The sequence below is a fragment of the Pan paniscus genome, chromosome 6, assembly GCF_029289425.2.
Source record: "Pan paniscus chromosome 6, NHGRI_mPanPan1-v2.0_pri, whole genome shotgun sequence".
Taxonomy (NCBI): Eukaryota; Metazoa; Chordata; class Mammalia; order Primates; family Hominidae; genus Pan; species Pan paniscus.
In genome coordinates, this window is record NC_073255.2 from 21,303,699 (window position 1) to 21,321,172 (window position 17,474).

The 17,474-nt window shown below is 39.7% G+C and overlaps 1 protein-coding gene and 1 long non-coding RNA gene across 6 annotated transcripts in view; one reads left to right on the forward strand and one right to left on the reverse strand.

Annotated features, from left to right (window-relative positions):
* Positions 1 to 6,001, forward strand: part of LOC112440505 (uncharacterized) — a 53,656-nt gene extending 47,655 nt beyond the window's left edge. The window contains exon 5 of the long non-coding RNA XR_008626151.1: positions 533 to 6,001. This is a non-coding gene — a long non-coding RNA (uncharacterized LOC112440505). The remainder of the gene's footprint in view (positions 1 to 532) is intronic.
* SOSTDC1 (sclerostin domain containing 1) overlaps positions 1 to 17,474 on the reverse strand; it is a 112,877-nt gene that overhangs the window by 8,510 nt on the left and 86,893 nt on the right. The window lies entirely within an intron of this gene.

Sequence of the window (17,474 nt, forward strand, 5' to 3'; positions counted from 1 at the left end):
TATATAAAACCTACAAAATATGTGTTAATCAACTGTTTATGTTATTGATAAGGCTTCCAGTTGACAGTAGGCTATTAGTAGTTAAGTTTTAGGGGAGTGAGAAGTTATATGTGAATTTTCAACTGTACAGGGGTCAGCTCCCTAACTTCTGTGTTGTTCAAGTCAGTTATACTTTCTGAAACTCTCCTAGTCAGTTTCTTCATCTACAAAACATGACCACGCTTACCTACCTCACAGAGGAACAAAAATATATGAAAATGTCTAGCACAAAACCTGGCACAGAAGAAATGTGGAAAAAATAGCCATTTAATGTGAATCTAGGAGCATGGTTTTATATTATAGCCTTCAAATAATAAACATGAGTTTGGAAAGACTAGAGAAGTCTGAACAAAAATATGATTACCCTATTTAAGGTAAAGAACAAAAAGTTGAGAGAAGGGAGATTTGTTTAGCCCAACAAAGTAAGAGATAATGGATAAATGTCATTAGGCTTAAAAAATTAGTCTAATCAATTGTTTTTAATTTTTAACAGGGGATGCGTCTGAATACAACACTACCATTTATCTCCAGGGCATACGTTCCAACACTCCAGTGAAAGCCTGAAACCAGCTCCAAACCTGACTGGCATCATTTGGAACACGTTTCTGTTCATCTCTCCCATACAGAAATTTAATGCCTTTTCCATCTCAACTAAGTGCTTATCATGTACTGTGGCTGTAACTTGTGCAGTTTGAAGGGCCACAGCAAAACTAGCAGGAATTTTTTTCTTCTTTCATGGATCGAACATTCTTTCTTACCATAGATCTTAGCAAACTCAGCATATGATTTTTTTTTCTTTCTCTATTAAGTTGAAAACTTTCACCTTTTCACTTAAAGGAAACACTTTACGGCTTCTCTTTGGCAAACCCGAATTGCCAGCATCACTACTCTTGTGCTTTGGGGCCGTTATGAAGTAAAATAAGAGTTCCTTGAGCACACAGCACTTTGATGCCCAACAGGTGATCTGATAACCTAGACGGTCACTAAGTGGCTAATAGTAGGTGGTGTAGACAACGTGGAGATGCTGGACAGTGAGATGCTCCCTTGGTGAGATGGAGTAAAGATGGCATGAGATTTCATCGCGCTACTCAGAACTGTGTGGAATTTCAAACTTATCAATTGTTTATTTCTGGAATTTTCCCTTTAGTGAAACCAAGGAAAGCAATATCACAGATAAAGGGGATTTCCGAATATATAAACAAAAAGCATTTACTGAATACAAGAATAAACTATTTCTGCTCCTCTCTGGCTTAAAACTATTCTGAGAGTTCCCCTTAAGAGGATAGCACCTGTTACATGGAAAAGTGATTAGCTATTATAAGTTTAGAAAAAAACACAACAAACTACCATAGAATCTTTATTCATAAAAATCCTTAAAACGAGAATGAAATAATCACTTTCATTCATTTCATACTAGCGTGTATTGTGCCCAGTCTTTTTAAATATGGTGTCATCCAGGCAAAGCTGAATGAGACATGAAGCCTACCCTCTCTTCCTGTTCCAGAAAGCTCCTGGTTAGAATTTTACTAAAGGAACTCCCCTTAATGTACTCTTCCTGTAAAATTTTCTTTCTTTCTCCCTCATCACCTTCATTAGTTGTCTCTTTATTTGTATTTTGTTTGAATGCTTGCTGGTCTTAATTGTTGAATATAATGTTTCATTTATTATAAACTGCCTCACCATGAATAACATTAGAGAACACAGCTTACAATACCCTGTGTAACCTGATATAAAACCCAAGTGAAAAATCTCAAATCCAATAGATAGAGATCTAGATAGGGTTGCTCCAGTCTCCACACTGTTGACCTCTGGGCTGGAAAGTTCTGTTGTGGGGGGTGTTTGGCAGCATCCCTGGGCTGTACCCTCTAGATGCCAACAGCACCTCCCCCACCCAGAAATTTCACAAGCAAGCGCTAGGGAGTAGGTGAGGACAGGAGGGACAGGGCTTCCATCCGATTGCACAAACTAGCACCAGTAGGAAGTTGTCCTTTTTACTTCCATTTATTACGTTGCACAGTAGGAATCAATGCCCTCAATGTGTGCGTTCAGTCCAACAGTCCCTAAACTAAATCTGACAAAGGCTGGCAGCATATTAAATATTCTGCCCCCAGTGGTGAATGCAGATTGGAATGAGTTTTGTTCCACCAGCCTAATAATTGGTCTAAAACGATGTTTCTACTGGGAGCCTGTTAGATATGCAAATTCTGGGCCTCACCTCAGACTTGAGTCAGAATCCCTTGGGCTGGAGCCCAGGAATCTGTGTTTTAACAAGCTTTCCAAGTGATTCTTAAGTATGCTAAAGTTTGAAGTAAATTTTTATAGGATACACGCATGCCCTCATAACTGTGGCCTAGACTCATGATCCCCATGAAGGTTGCCTAGTCTATTTAACCGGGCCTGTGCTCCAAATACTTCCAGTTTGCAAAATCAAATGGAAGCCCTGCCCTGAAGCTCTGCCCTCAAGGCCCAAACCCTAACCCATTTCCTTCTGCTATATTTATTTCTCCCTAGGGACTGGATACTCTCAGTGTCCCTCGGTCCTGATTAATGCTTTGTTTCACAGAAATGGACACCGAGAACCATAAAAATTACTACCTACAGTAGTACTATCACTCACTAGAAATTCTGGAAGCCACTTCTGATTTGCTCAGAGGTGAGCGTTGACCCAGATTTAGGTAAAATAGTTGGATCGTTGTGATTTTGATTATTGTCCACCAGACTTAATGACATCCCACAGTCAAATTGGGCTCCTAGCCCTGGCCACATGCAGTGTTGCATCACTCTTCCCTGAGGAGTCCCTTATTCAAGTACCAGCAGGCTTCATGGCAAGGCCTAAGTCAGTTATGATCTTACATCACTGGTAGATACTTGGGCTTAGAGACTTTACGTATGAAGTTCCCTGGTGTGTCAGGATGCTGGAAAACCCAAGAATTTAGTAGGATTTGGCCCAACGATGCCACAGTCTTTCCTGGAAAAAAAAGTCCTTGCAGAAATTTTCAATTTCAATTTTCATTTTTTTAAATAAAATAATTTGCTTCCAAGTTATATACAGGTGGAATCTGTGGTGTAGGGCAGGGGTCACCAACCCTTGGGCTACAGACCAGTATTGATCCATGGCCTGTTAGGAACTGCACCGCACAGCAGGCGGTGAGCGGCCAGGGAGTGAGCATGACCACCTGAGCGCCTCCTCGTGTCACATCAGCGGCACATTGGATTCTCATAGGAGCACGAACCCTACTGTGAACTGCACGTGTGGGGGATCTAGGTTGCATGTTCCTTATAAGACTCTAACTAATGCTTGATGATCTGAGGTGGAAGAGTTTCATCTTGAAACTATCCTCATCTCCAGCTCCATCCATGGAAAAATCATCTTCCAAAATGGGGTCACGGTGCCAAAAAGATTGGGGACTGCTGTCATAGGGGGTTTCACAGCAACAGCATAGCTGGGGTGAAGGGGTCAGCATTGGGAAGGAAGTTTGACTCCACTGATTGGAAAGTTAGGTTGGAGCAGATTATTGACTACAATTTGCTTTGCATTTGAGAAGTCTGGACATTATTTGTTAGATAATGGAGAGCTACTGAAGGATGTATACGTGTATATGTGTGCGTTTATTTTTCTTCTCCCAAAGGGAAAGCAGAGTATAGCCTCCACCCAGGTCAAGTGATAGAAAATTTCCAATATCAGCTGAGCACAGTGGCTCACGCCTGTAATCCCAGCACTTTGGAAGGCTGAGGCGGGAGGATCACCTGAGGTTAGGAGTTTGAGACCAGCCTGGCCAATGTGATAAAACCCTGTCTCTAATAAGAATACAAAATTAGCCGGGCGTGGTGGTGCATGCCTGTAATCCCAGCTACTCAGGAGGCTGAGGCAGGGGAAGTGCTTGAACCCAGGAGGCGGAAGTTGCGGTGAGCCGAGATCACACTACTGCACTCCAGCCTGGGAGACAGAGCGAGACTCCATCTCGAAAAAAAAAAAAAAAATAGAAAATTTCCAATATCCAGAAGTTCCCCTCCTGTCCCATTCTAGTAACTACTTCCTTTCTTCTCCCTAAAATAAACCACTCTCCTGATTTCTGACACCAGTTATTACTTTTGACTGTTTTAGAAACTGATGTAAAAAAGCTAACTTTTTTTCACTGTTGTGTAGTATTGTATTGCATGAACACCCCACACTTTATTCATCCAGTCTACTAGATTGCGCTGATGCCAATTGAGGCTATGATGGATAATGCTTCTATAAATGCTCCTGTACCTTTCTTTTATGTATGTGGTCATACATTTTTGTTTGATATATATCTAGTTGTGAAATGGATGCAATATAGGGTGCGTGTGTGTTCAACTTTAAGAGATAATAGCAAAGAGTTTTCCAAAGTAATTTTAATAATTGAAATTTCCACTAGCCTTGACAGATTTGAAACAGGGACAGTATCAGCACTATGTTTTGGGACGCTTAATCCACCTGCAACGTGTAAGATGGTTTAGGTGTGGTGATATTAGAACACAGGCAGGGGAAACATTATTGTGAGAGCCCAGGTGAAAAAGAATATAATCTTGAACTTGAAGGAGAGAGGAAAGGCTAGGACAGAGATTAGAGATACTGTGGAGTTTAGGATGGTAGGTAATTGGAGAGGGAATCATATGTGAAAATGATGTTTTAAACCTGAGTGAATGGGAGACTGTAGTGTCAGGAGAAAGATGACAATAATGAGTGTAGGCTGAGTTAAGACGAGGTTAGGTTGCTGATGGGAATCTAAGAGAAGGTGTCTAAGAGACAACTAGAAACTGTAGTAGTCTGTTTTCATGCTGCTGATAAAGATATACCCGAGACTGGGCAATTTACAAAAGAAAGAGGTTTAATTGGATTTGCACGTGGCTGGGGAAGCCTCACAATCATGGTGGAAAGCAAGGAAGAGTAAGCCACCTCTTACTTGGATGGCAGCAGGCAAAGACAGAGAGCTTGTGCTGGGGCATTCCTCTTTTTAAAAACATCAGATCTCGTGAGACTTACTCACTATCACAAGAACAGCATAGGAAAGACTTGCCCCGTAATTCAGTTACCTCCCACTGGGTCCCTCCCACAACATGTGGGAATTCAAGATGAGATTTGGGTGGGGCACAGCCAAACCATATCAAAACAGAGCTCAAGAATTTGTCTGGGGTGGGGAGAGCATTAGGGAAAAGACCTAACGCATGCTGGGCTTAATACCTAGGTGATGGGTTGGTAGGTGCAGCAGACCACCATGGCACACGTTTACCTATGTAACAAACCTGCACATCTTGTACATGTACCCCGGAATGTAAAAAAATAAAATAAAAGAATCTGTCCAGCTACCGAAGCAATTTCATGAGGATGCTTTTCTACAACATTATTATGATAGACCTTGGTTTAGAAAACTATTATACTGGTTTAAGACTTTCCTTTATATATCTACAGTCACCTAATCACGCTCCTAGATATTAAAATTTCACTCCCTACATTCAGTAATTCTCAAGTAGGATGAACTATTGTATAGATATATTCATACAGGCTTATAAAATGTATGCCCTGTGTTTTAATGAAACCATAGGTAATACACATTTCTCCAATTTCCTTTTATGTTGCCCATTTACCTACTGGCTTAGTCCAAGTTTTCATCATTTGTCTGAACTGCTGTCCTAACTTCTTAGCTCATCTCTTGCCTTCCCAGTCTCATCATCCTAAAATGTACTCTCTGCAATGAGAACCAGAATGATCTTTGAAAAATGCATATCTGAACATCTCATTCAAAAATTGTTTGTTCCCTTTACTTGCATAATAAACAAACACCTTCATGAGCCAGCTACTCTGATTTCTTGCCACTCCCTTACTTATAGTTTGTGCTTCAGTAGTAGTTTCTCATACTCATGACTCTATGTAATGCTTTCATGCCTCTGCATATATTGTTCCTCCTGCCTAGAACACCATTCCTTCCTGTAAATGTTGTCGCCATAATTCAAAATTCTGCTCCTTGAAGTGTTTTTAAATGTATAGACTTAATTAATCAAGCAATGAGAAAGAGAGACAAGGGCAACTGGAGCAAAAGGAAGCTTTTCTGAACATGTGGAGTATGGATCTATGAGAATTAGGTACTGTAATTTAAAATAATGTGAGGACATTTCTTTTAGTCTCAATACAATTGTGTGATTTACTTTTCCAACCCTAACATACTGTAAAACATATTTATGGTTAGTAAAATAATTTAAAATATAATAAAATGAAACATTAAGATAATGGGGAAAATGCAGATTTTTTAACATAGAATATTTAATTTATGAGGCTTGAAAGAGAATACTGCTTTAAATTTTCAAATTTTCTGAACAAATATTCTTCTTCATGCTCCCACAGCAATAGGAAGAAAATTAAAAAGATTACTGAACAATACTTAAACTTATTTAAAAATGTATTGAACACATGCAAAAGTGATTATGTTATAAAAAAGACTTGTACAGATTTCTACCTTTTTTAAAACTGAGGTTATACAAATTTTGGAAAATAACATGTACATGTTGTAAAAAATGTAAATAGTTTACTCAGTAGAAGGATAAAATCCACCTCTTCTCATCCTTCTTCCAATGCCATTCTTCAGAGATAATCACATTTAAGAGTTTCTTGTGATGTTTTCCAATATTGTCTGCATTTATAAGCATGTTTAGGTACACATACATTTATACCGAAACATACTTATAAATGTGCACATACTTATACATGCTTATAAATGTATGCATGCTTATAAATGTACACATACATATATGTTTTACATTTTTATACAGACTGGATCATGCTATACATATAACTTCTCCAACTACGTTTTACACTTAATAATCTATATTGGGTATTTTCCCATATCAGAACATACAGATTTACCCCATTCTTCTTAACCCCTTCATTGAATGGGTTGTATGGATGCACCATAGCCTATGTATCCAGTTCTCCGTTGATGAATATTTAGAGTGTTTTCAGGTTTTCTTCTTTATAAATGTGGTGGGATATTTTCAAAACCTAATAGTTTTGAACTATTAGGTTGTTATCCCCCTGTTTTCTCCATTCCTTTATCCAAGTAGGTGAGGAGAGATAAAGAGTGGGAGTGGAAGAGTGGGGTGAGCATGCACACTTCATGAAAGACCAGAAGCCAAGCCTGTTTACTGACAGTGTCCAGACAGAAGACTAGGCTTCAGAAAGGCATGGTAAGCACATTCCTTGATGATTCCAAGGACCCAGAAGGATATGTAATTCCAGCGCCTCTGGACCTGAAAGGAATGTGCAGACTGGGTGTGCATACCTTGGCTGTAACCAATGGGGAATGATTGCTCATGATCACTGTCTGTAGGGACCTCCCCAGTGCCTTGGTCCCACGGGACAAAACTTTGTAAAGTTCTGGGAGAGTGGCTAGGAAAGGAGGAAGGGGACAATAAGGGTCAGGGTTCTAAATGAAATTGATTTTAAAATATAAAGAAATGCAATTCAAGTTTTCGGTTTTTTGTTGATTTATTTTGCACATCTAAACTTCTTGACTGGAATTCATACCATCTTCATAAACATTTGCAATTTTCAAGATACCAAGATTATTTAATATATCTTTATACTTAAAGTCAAACTTTAATTTTGGAGACATTTTATCCATAAGAGCCTAAATCTTTTACATTGATTAAAGAGAAAATGTGGGCCGGGAACGGTGGCTCACATCTGTAATCCCAGCACTTTGGGAGGCCAAGTGGGGTGGATCACTTGAGGTCAGGAGTTTGAGACCAGCCTGGCCAACATAGTGAAACCCCATCTCTACTAAAAATACAAAAATTAGCAACGCATGGTGGCGTGTGCCTGTGAACCCAGCTATTCAGTAGGCTAAGGCACGAGAATCACTTGAACCTAAGAGGCTGAGACTGCAGTGAGCCAAGATCGCACCACTGCACTCCAACCTGGGCGACAGAGTGAGACTCCATCAAAAAAAGAAAGAAAGAGAGAAAGAGAAAATGCCCATTTGAAATGGCGTTCTTTTATGCTGACACAGTTACCTGTGGAATTTTTGGGTATCCATTCTTTTATTTAAAAAAGAATTTCAACAAAAATAAACCATAACTTTACTAGAGTCTCAAGTTGTTAGTTTTTTTTTTTTTTTTTTTTTTGAGACAGTCTCATCCTGTTACCCAGACTGGAATGCAGTGGCGCAGTCTTGGTTCACTGCAACCTCTGCCTCCTGGGTTCAAGTGATTCTCATGCCTCAGCCTCCTAGTAGCTGGGATTCCAGGCTTGCACTACCACGCCCAGCTAATTTTTGTTTTTTTATTAGAGACGGGATTTCCCATGTTGGCCAGGCTGGTTTCGAACTCCTGACATCAAGTGATCCTCCCACCTTGGCCTCCTAAAGTTCGGGGGATTACAGGCGTGAGCCACCGTGCCAGGCTTGTCAGATTTATTATATCACTTTGATCACTTTGTTTTCACACTGACATCAAGCAATGTCTGAAACACATATGAAGAGACAAGATTTAATAATTTATTATGAAGAGAAAAAAATGCTTTATGAAGAAGTAATGCCTGCATTAAGACTCTTACTTTTTTGTTTGTCCTTGCTTTTACTTTTTTTTTTTTTCCTTTGAGATGGAGTCTCACTCCGTCGCCCAGGCTGGAGTGCAGTGGCGCCATCTCTGCTCACTGGAAGCTCCGCCTCCCGGGTTCACACCATTCTCCTGCCTCAGCCTCCCGAGTAGCTGGAACTACAGGCGTCCGCCACCACTCCTGGCTAATTTTTTGTATTTTTAGTAGAGACGGGGTTTCACCGTGTTAGCCAGGATGGTCTTGATCTCCTGATCTCATGATCCGCCCGCCTTGGCCTCCCAAAGCGCTGGGATTACAGGCTTGAGCCACCGCGCCCGGCCACTTTTACTTTTAATTGATACTTTTACAATCTTTATTGAAGGATTTAATCTTGTTTAAAGTTGGCAAAAGATTAACTCAATTAAAAATCTCATGGAAACAATTTAACCATTATTCTCTAATTTAGAGGCACTGATTAAAATTGTTTTCAACAAGGAAAGACAAAAAAGGATACTTAAAAAGTCTTATAGCTTAGAACTTTATGATGTCAACTCACACTTTATATTGTCTTTCAAACCTAATTCTCCAGCATGTTTATATAGCACTTGGGAGCTGTCGGCCCATCAGTGCTGGGGAGGCCAGGCTTCTCTGACAAACAGCCAAAGAACTTGAAACAGACTGTAGAAAGTCCACTCCTGCCAGGATAATGCAAGCTGTTTAGTGACCATCTAACTGTTCTGCTAGTTTTTTTGCCGTACTTGGTAGTCCCAGGAATCTGGCTAGCTTCAGAAGTTAAGCAAAACAAAATACAACTGTGCACAGCCACACCCGAGGGTGACTCTGTCTCCAAATATCATACAAGTCCATGGCTGAAACACTTGAAAGGCTTGTATCCCTGCAGATGAAATCTTTATAAGATTGAGTCTTTAAAGACAACCCTTAAGCACATAAATATTGTCATTTACAGCACCGTTTCAGTGCTATTTTGCCTTTCCCATTATAAAGGTGGCTAATGAACATGATAATTACAATTCCTTAAGATTTATTCACTCTTGAGCAGATCAGCTCAGAAATGTTGGCACAGTTTCAGGATTCCCGCTTGCCAAACACCCTTTGATCCAGTGAAATCATCGTATGATTCAAAACAAGGCCTACAGCCTTTCAAGAATTTACATCTTAAATCCTCATCTTCGTTGCTAACCCCTCCATGTTCGATCTAAAAAAAGAGTTTTCCTTATCAGTGACAAAGAAATAAGATTTTTCCCTGTGAGATTCATAATATACTTTTTTTCTCTTCATTTACTCATCATTTGAACTAACTTACATTGAGTGCTTCTTACGTACTAGAGACTGTGACCTGCCCTGCAGTTATGGAACTAAACTATCTCCCCTAAACTGCATAAGGCAGAGACGGTCAGTTAAGCAGATAATGCTTTGTAGTGCTTTAAGTAAGAACAGGGTCAAGGGAAAACAGAAGTAGGACCCAAAGCCTTTTGTTGAGGGCCAAACAGATTCCAAGTAGAGGTGAAAGCTGAGCACAGCATTGGGGATAATAGCAGCGGGCAGATGACAAAAGCAAGTAAGTTGGGTGTTCAAGAGACAGAAGAAATAGTATGTGCACCCAGATCTGGCAGTGAGAGAAAACGTGACCAATTTTAGAGAAAATTAAAAATGCTTTGCTTGTCTTGAAAGACCTCCATGGAGTAGCTAGAAAAGAGGAGGGATGGATAAGCACAGCAAGATTTTAAATCACCATTCTTTGCCCTCCAAAGAAGTCTGAATTTTATTCTAAAGTCAATGTGGTCCCTTAGAAGAATTTTGAGCAAAGATGTGACATGACCAGTTTGGGGTCTTAAATAGATAATTCTGAGGAACTGTAGAAGAAAGTTAAAGACAAAATATTTAGCATAGAATGACCATGTTTCAGTTCACATTATGGAGCACTGAGACGCTATCTGGCACTGAAAACGGTGCTGGACAAAAAGCTCAGAGGTTGTACCATTACCTCTGTTGATCAGGACTATCATAAAGAAAGAAAAACTAAGGAGAAAGATAAAGGGAAAGAAAGAAAGAAAAATACGGGGAATGGAGAGCCAGACGGAGACGAGAAAAAGAGGGAAAAAACTGTGGAGGTGATTAGAAGTAAAGCTTACTGTACCTCATAGGTCTCCAATCAGAGATGAAAGAGGGCCAGGGAGGACATAAGATATTTACATGGCATTCTATTTCTCCAAAAAAGAAACAAATTATTCTTTTATTCACCTTAATATGCCAACAATGTTGCATCAGTTACTCTTTCTCATCTAGCCTGTTCTCAAAATAATACAAAGATATTTGAGAAATTTCTTCATACCTTCCATGATTATGATTGAATACATATCAAATTGATTTGATCAAAAACCCCCTGATGGCTCTCTTTCTGTCACATGTGTCTTAAATCTACCAACAACTATTATCAGCTCTCCCCTCAAATTATATCCAGGGTCCAAACACTTCTCGCCATCTTCATTACTACCTTGGTCCAAGACACCATTATCTTTTAACTGGTCAATTTGAAAACTTCCTCTTACCTGCTTCCACCCTGTAGGCATCACTCCTTTGTTCATCATCCTCCATTGGCTTTCCATCATCTTGTCATAATCTACAGACTGTGAGTGATCTTGTCCCTTGCTACCTATTTGTCCCCATCTCCTCCTACTGTCCCCTCTTCTCACTCTTATCCAGCTACGCTGGGCTTCCTTTTGTCTCAGATGTACAGTTATCCCAGGGGCTGGGCGCAGTGGCTCACGCCTGTAATTCCAGCACTTTGGGAGGCTGAGCTGGGCAGATCACTTGAAGCCAGGAGTTCGAGACCAGCCTGACCAACATGGTGAAACCCCATCTCTACTAAAAATATAACAATTAGCCAGGTGTCATTGCAGGCACCTGTAATCCCAGCTGCTTTGGAAGCTGAGGCATGAAAATCACTTGAACCCAGAAGGTGGACGTTGCAGTGAGCCTAAATTGCACCACTGCACTCCAGCCTGGGCAACAGAGCAAGACCCTGTCTCAAAAAACAAACAAACAAACAAACAAACAAACACAGTTATTCCAGGGCTTCTGCGCTAGCAGCATCACTCTGCTCAAAACATCCCTCCCTTGGATATCTGTTGTCCAAATGTCACTATATCTGAATGGTTTTCACGAAGCCGTCTTAAATTAAAATAGCACACCTCACCATTCACATTTTTCTTTGTTCCCTTTGTTTTGTCTCTTCTCACCTCACACCTTCTACCAGATGTAAACTCCTGAAGGAGGGACTTTAGTTTGTTTAGTGTTGGTTCCCACATGAAGAAGAATTTACCTGGGACAAAATCGGTGCTCAATATTTCTTGACTAAATTAATAAGCAAATGGATGAATAGAATTGTCCCCTGAATAGCACTTCTTTTTTGCTTGATGTTTCTAAGTAACCATTATTATTTACAAACGTTATGGCAGAGAGCTCAATCCCTTCACTTTGCAAACAGAAATTCAAACATTGCCTAAATCCTAGAGGGTAAACATCTTTAGTATGGAAACGAAAATGGCAGTTATTCAGCAGTGGTTTTAGGCTAAAGTTTAGTAAACTGAACCAGAACTTAAAATATTTTTAAGATTTCCAAATAATCTGGAATGAGCCAAAGTTCTGTTCGCATGAAAATGGTAACTTTTCTAAGGAAATAACATCTTTGAGATGGGACAATTCAGAAATACTTAAGGACAAAGTAAATTTAAACATCATCCTTATATGCTGAGAGATAACCACTGTTACCTAGGTGTATCATTGAAAATTTTGTTGACATGATATTGAATTGAAAGATTAATTAGGAAGAGTGTTTAAATAAAACCTTGGCAATATTTACTCTTTTTATCCATTATTTTTATTCATGTATTCCATTTATTTATTTATGTGTATTTTTCTTCTTTTGAGACAGAGTCTTACTCTGTTGCCCAGGCTGGAGTGCAGTGGTGTGATCTCAGCTCACTGCAATCTCCACCTCCCGGGTTCAAGTGATTCCCCTGCATCAGCCTCCCAAGTAGCTGGGATTACAGGTACCCGCCAAGACACCCAGCTAATTTTTGTATTTTTGTAGAGACAGAGTTTCACCATGTTGGTCAGGCTGGTCTCGAACTCGTGACCTCAGGTGATCTGCCTGCCTCGGCCTCCCAAAGTGCTGAGATTATAGGGTTGAGCCACCATACCCAGACTATTCCATTTATTTTTACCCTTGAATCAAATTTCATAGTTTTCTTTATATCGTATATACATCTTTATATCGTATATACATCGTAAGTTTAATCACAGCTATTTTGTGTTTTAGCTTGCTGCTGAAATCAGATTTTCTTACATTACATATTCCAAATGTTTGTTGAACTGCTTTCGAATTCAATAATTGACTTTGTACTGACCACAGTAATAATACTTTTTAATACTTTTTCAGTTATCTCAATGTTTAGTGGTAATCACATCATCTGTCAATAATAATAACTTTGTTCCTTCCTTTTCAATATTTATATTTTCGTTTCTCTCATATATTGTTATTTATCCCTTTGGTTAAAGTTTTCCATCAATGTTAAAATATATCAGCAATGATGGGTTATCTTATATTGTTCCTGACTTAACTTGGAATGATTCTAGTATTTCATTTAAACTTTGATGTCATAGTTGTGTTTCAAATAGACTTTTTAATTATCTCTCTTCCCTTGATAATTTAAATTACACCTAAGCAAAGATCTTTGTGTATAAATATTTGTATTTCTTATTTTCCTTAAAATGGATGTAATGATGCTTGATACATGGTGCCAAACTGTTTTCAGTGCTTGCTGTACACACATACCTGCAGTGTGTAAGTCCCACTCTTATCAGCATTTAGCATTGCCAGTGTGAAAACATCCCAGAATTTTAGTTGATAAAAATTTGGGGGCTTGGTGAGATGGCTCAGGCCTGTAATCTCAGCACTTTTGGAGGATGAGGACAGAGGATTGCTTGAGCCCAGGAATTCAAAACCAGCCCGGGCAACATAGTGACACCATATTTCTACAAAAACATACAGAAATTAGCTGGGCATAGTGGCGCATGCCTGTAGCCCCAGCTAAACAAGAGGCTGACGTGGGAGGATCGATTGAGCCTGGGAGGTTGAGGCTGCAGTGAGCCGTGATCACTCCACTGCACTCTTGCCTGGTTAACAGAGTGAGACACTATCTCAAAAAAATAAAAATAAAAAAAATAAATAATAGATAAGAAATGTTGTATGTTTAAATTTTCATTTATTTGCTCATTATTGTATTTGGCTAGTTTTTCACTTACTGATTAGTTATTTGTATTTCCCCTGCGAATTCACTATTATTTTAATTTCACATTTTGATTTCTCTGTGAGTTCTAAAAACTTGATAGAGAATTACTTCTTGATTATTGTATGTGCTCATTTTAACACATTTGTGAATAATGCCAAGCTGTTCTTCAGAAATACCAAAATAGACAAGTCTTCAGCCACATGTGAAAGTGCTCATTTCTTTCAACCACCCCAAAACTGAGAATATTTTTTAACTGAGTTGCCAATTGGGTAGGTGAAGAGTACATATGTTAAATATTTAATTTTCATCTCTGAGATTGTTAATGAATGGGATCATTTTTCATGTTTATCATGAGTTTTTTTCTTTCTTATTTGCCTCTTCATCTTTAAATCATATTTATTCTTTCTCTGGATGTGTAAAAGGTCTTTGCCCATGAGTTATTAATGCTTTATCTTAAATAGAAAATAATTTTTCAGTTTGATTTGCTGCTTAATTATGCTTATAAAATTTTTTGTTGGTTTGTTATATTGAGCATGCTGGTGCCCACCCCTCGTCCTCCAGTCCAGTCTCACCTCTTATTCCAGCCACTGCTGTAATGTTCAGCTTCCTCCTGGCTTTGCCTGGTTTCACTTGGGTGCAATCTGAGTGCATCTGCTTAAGCCCCCTGTCCCAAGCCTCCTGCTTTCTGCTCTGGGGTTTCTCTCACCCCACAGTAGGATATCTCCCAAAATTCACTTGTACTCATTGGTGCAACCTGAAAATATGAAGGAATCAACATCCTTTGGTCACTGCCACTATTGACTATTAAGGCCTGGGAACAATGGAGTTTCTTCTTTATTTCTTCAAGTGGATCTTCTGAGTCTTCGCAGAACATCTTAGGGCCAGAGTAACCTGACGCACAGAGGGTGGCCAACAGAACAATGCATCCTTTTGTTAACGTTTTCTGCTAACCTATCTCCCTCCTTCGGTGACTCACTCCTGCTGTCTGGGATCATATTTCTAAATAAACTACTCACACATAAACCTTTGTCTTAGACTTTGCTTTGAGGCTTAGTTGTGTATGCTTTTTACATATAAGGTTTGTATATGTCTCTGTGTGGGCATGGGTATGTATGATCACATATCTCAATCATGCATTTTATGGTTTCTGACTATAGTTTCACAGGTATAAGGCTTTCTCTGTCACCAGGGTCAGATAAATATGTATGTACATTTTAATTCTTTTGGTATAGAGTACAAGGTCATGATCTGTTTTGTTATATTTCCCAAATGATTAAGCAGTTTAAAATAAAGCCTACTGAACATCTGGCCTTTTCTCACTGATTTTTGTCAGTTAACATTTCAGTTTCAGGAGAATTACAGATTTATAAGAGACTAATCTCCATTTTCCTACTCTTCTTCACACGTTATGATTATGACTTAATTAGCCAAATAAACGTAAATGTAAAGATCCACAGTAGAGGAGCAGATGCTTTTTCTTGGTTTACTAACTGGACTTAACAGCGACTGGTGACACTCCCTATAGAGGCCTGTCACAGCAGAGTAAATTGCCATTCCCATAAATGGGACTTGCTTTCCCATAAATCTTAAATAATTGGGGTTATATCCTAATTCCAGGAGAAGTAGCATCAGCAATGTAATTGCTTCAAATTATGGGTATTTTTAGGGGACACAAAATTATCTAGTTTTTTTATTTAGAAAAAATTAAGCATACCTACTTATCAGCAAGGTGACAGCCACATGAGGATGGGGTATAGGAAACAGACAGTACACTAGTGTTCATGATTGGTGTCACTGCCTTAATCTTCCCAATATCTCATTAAATAAATAAATAAACCTGTTGCCCCACAATCCTGCACTAAATGTTTACGTGTACAGAAAGCTGTTTCTGGCCTTCACATCTGTGTCACTGAACTTTCAATCCACTCCTGTGATGGTACTACCAGAGATTTACTGAGGCTTTTAAAACATGTTTTAACACTGAACAGAACACATTAGAGAAATGCGAATCAAAACCACAATGAGATACCACCTCACACCAGTTAGAATGGCAATCATTAAAAAGTCAGGAAACAACAGACGCTGGAGAGGATGTGGAGAAATAGGAATGCTTTTACACTGTTGGTGGGACTGTAAATTAGTTCAATCATTTGGAAGATAGTGTAGTGGTTCCTCAAGGATCTGGAACCAGAAATACCTTCTGAGCCAGCAATCCCATTATTGGGTATATACCCAAAGGATTATAAATCATTCTACAATAAAGACATATGCAGAGGTATGTTTATTGCTGCACTATTTACAATCGCAGAGACTTGGAACCAACCCAAATGCCCATTAATGATAGACTGGATAAAGAAAATGTGGCACATATACACCATGGAATACTATGCAGCCATAAAAAACAATGAGTTCATGTCCTTTGCAGGGACATGGATGAAGCTGGAAACCATAATTCTCAGCAAACTAACACAGGAACAGAAAACCAAACAGCGCATGTTCTCACTTATAAGTGGGAGTTGAACAATGAGAACACATGGACACACGGAGGGGAAAATCACACACTGGGGCCTGTCAGGCAGTGGGGGGCAAGGGGAGGGAAAGCATTAGGACAAATACCTAATGCATGCAGGGCTTAAAACCTACATGACGGGCCTGGGTGTGGTGGCTCACGCCTGTAATACCAGGACTTTGGGAGGCAGAAGAGGCCAGATCACCTGAGGTCAGGAGTTCGAGACCAGCCAGGACAACATGGTGAAACCCTGTGTCTACGAAAAATACAAAAATTAGCTGGGGGTGGTGGTATGTGCCTGTAATCCCAGCTACTTGGGAGGCTGAGGCAGGAGAATTGCTTCAACCCAGGAGGTGGAGGCTGCAGTGAGCCGAGACTGTGCCACTGCACTGGTCGACAGAGCAAGAGAGCAAGACTCCATCTCACACACACACACACAAAAACCAGGAACAACAAAAAACCTAGATGACAGGTTGATGGGTGCAGCAAACCACCATGGCACATGTACACCTATGTAACAAACCTGTACATTCTGCACATGTATCCCAGAACTTAAAGTAAAATTAAAAAAAAAAAAGGAGAAAAGAAAAAAGAAACCACTGGACAGAACAAATCCCTTCTCAATATTTTCCTTTTTCAAAAATGTGTTGGCTCTTCTTGTTGACTGATCCCTCTTGTTGAACTTTAAAATCACGTTGTCAAGTTCACCCCAAAACGTGGTAGACACAGAGATGCACCCCCAGATGCCACGTCAAGGAAGGGCTTGTTGCCCAGCTGCTGGGAGCACATGGACAACTTCCAGCTGTTGACTCCTTCAGGGTCACGCACTTCCAATGCCACTTCCCTTGAGTAAATGGGCAAAGTGGTGGTAAAGAGAATCAGTCATTTCAGCAGACCTGGGATGACTCTGGTGGGCAACACCTGTTCCCAAGCTCCTTACTGGTTTGGCGGAGGCTTTGCTGGGTCTGCATCTCAACTTCACTCTTTCCTTCCGCTCAATCCTGTGACTTCCCCCTTCTTTACTCAGATGTCGATCTCTAATCAATGTCTTATATCC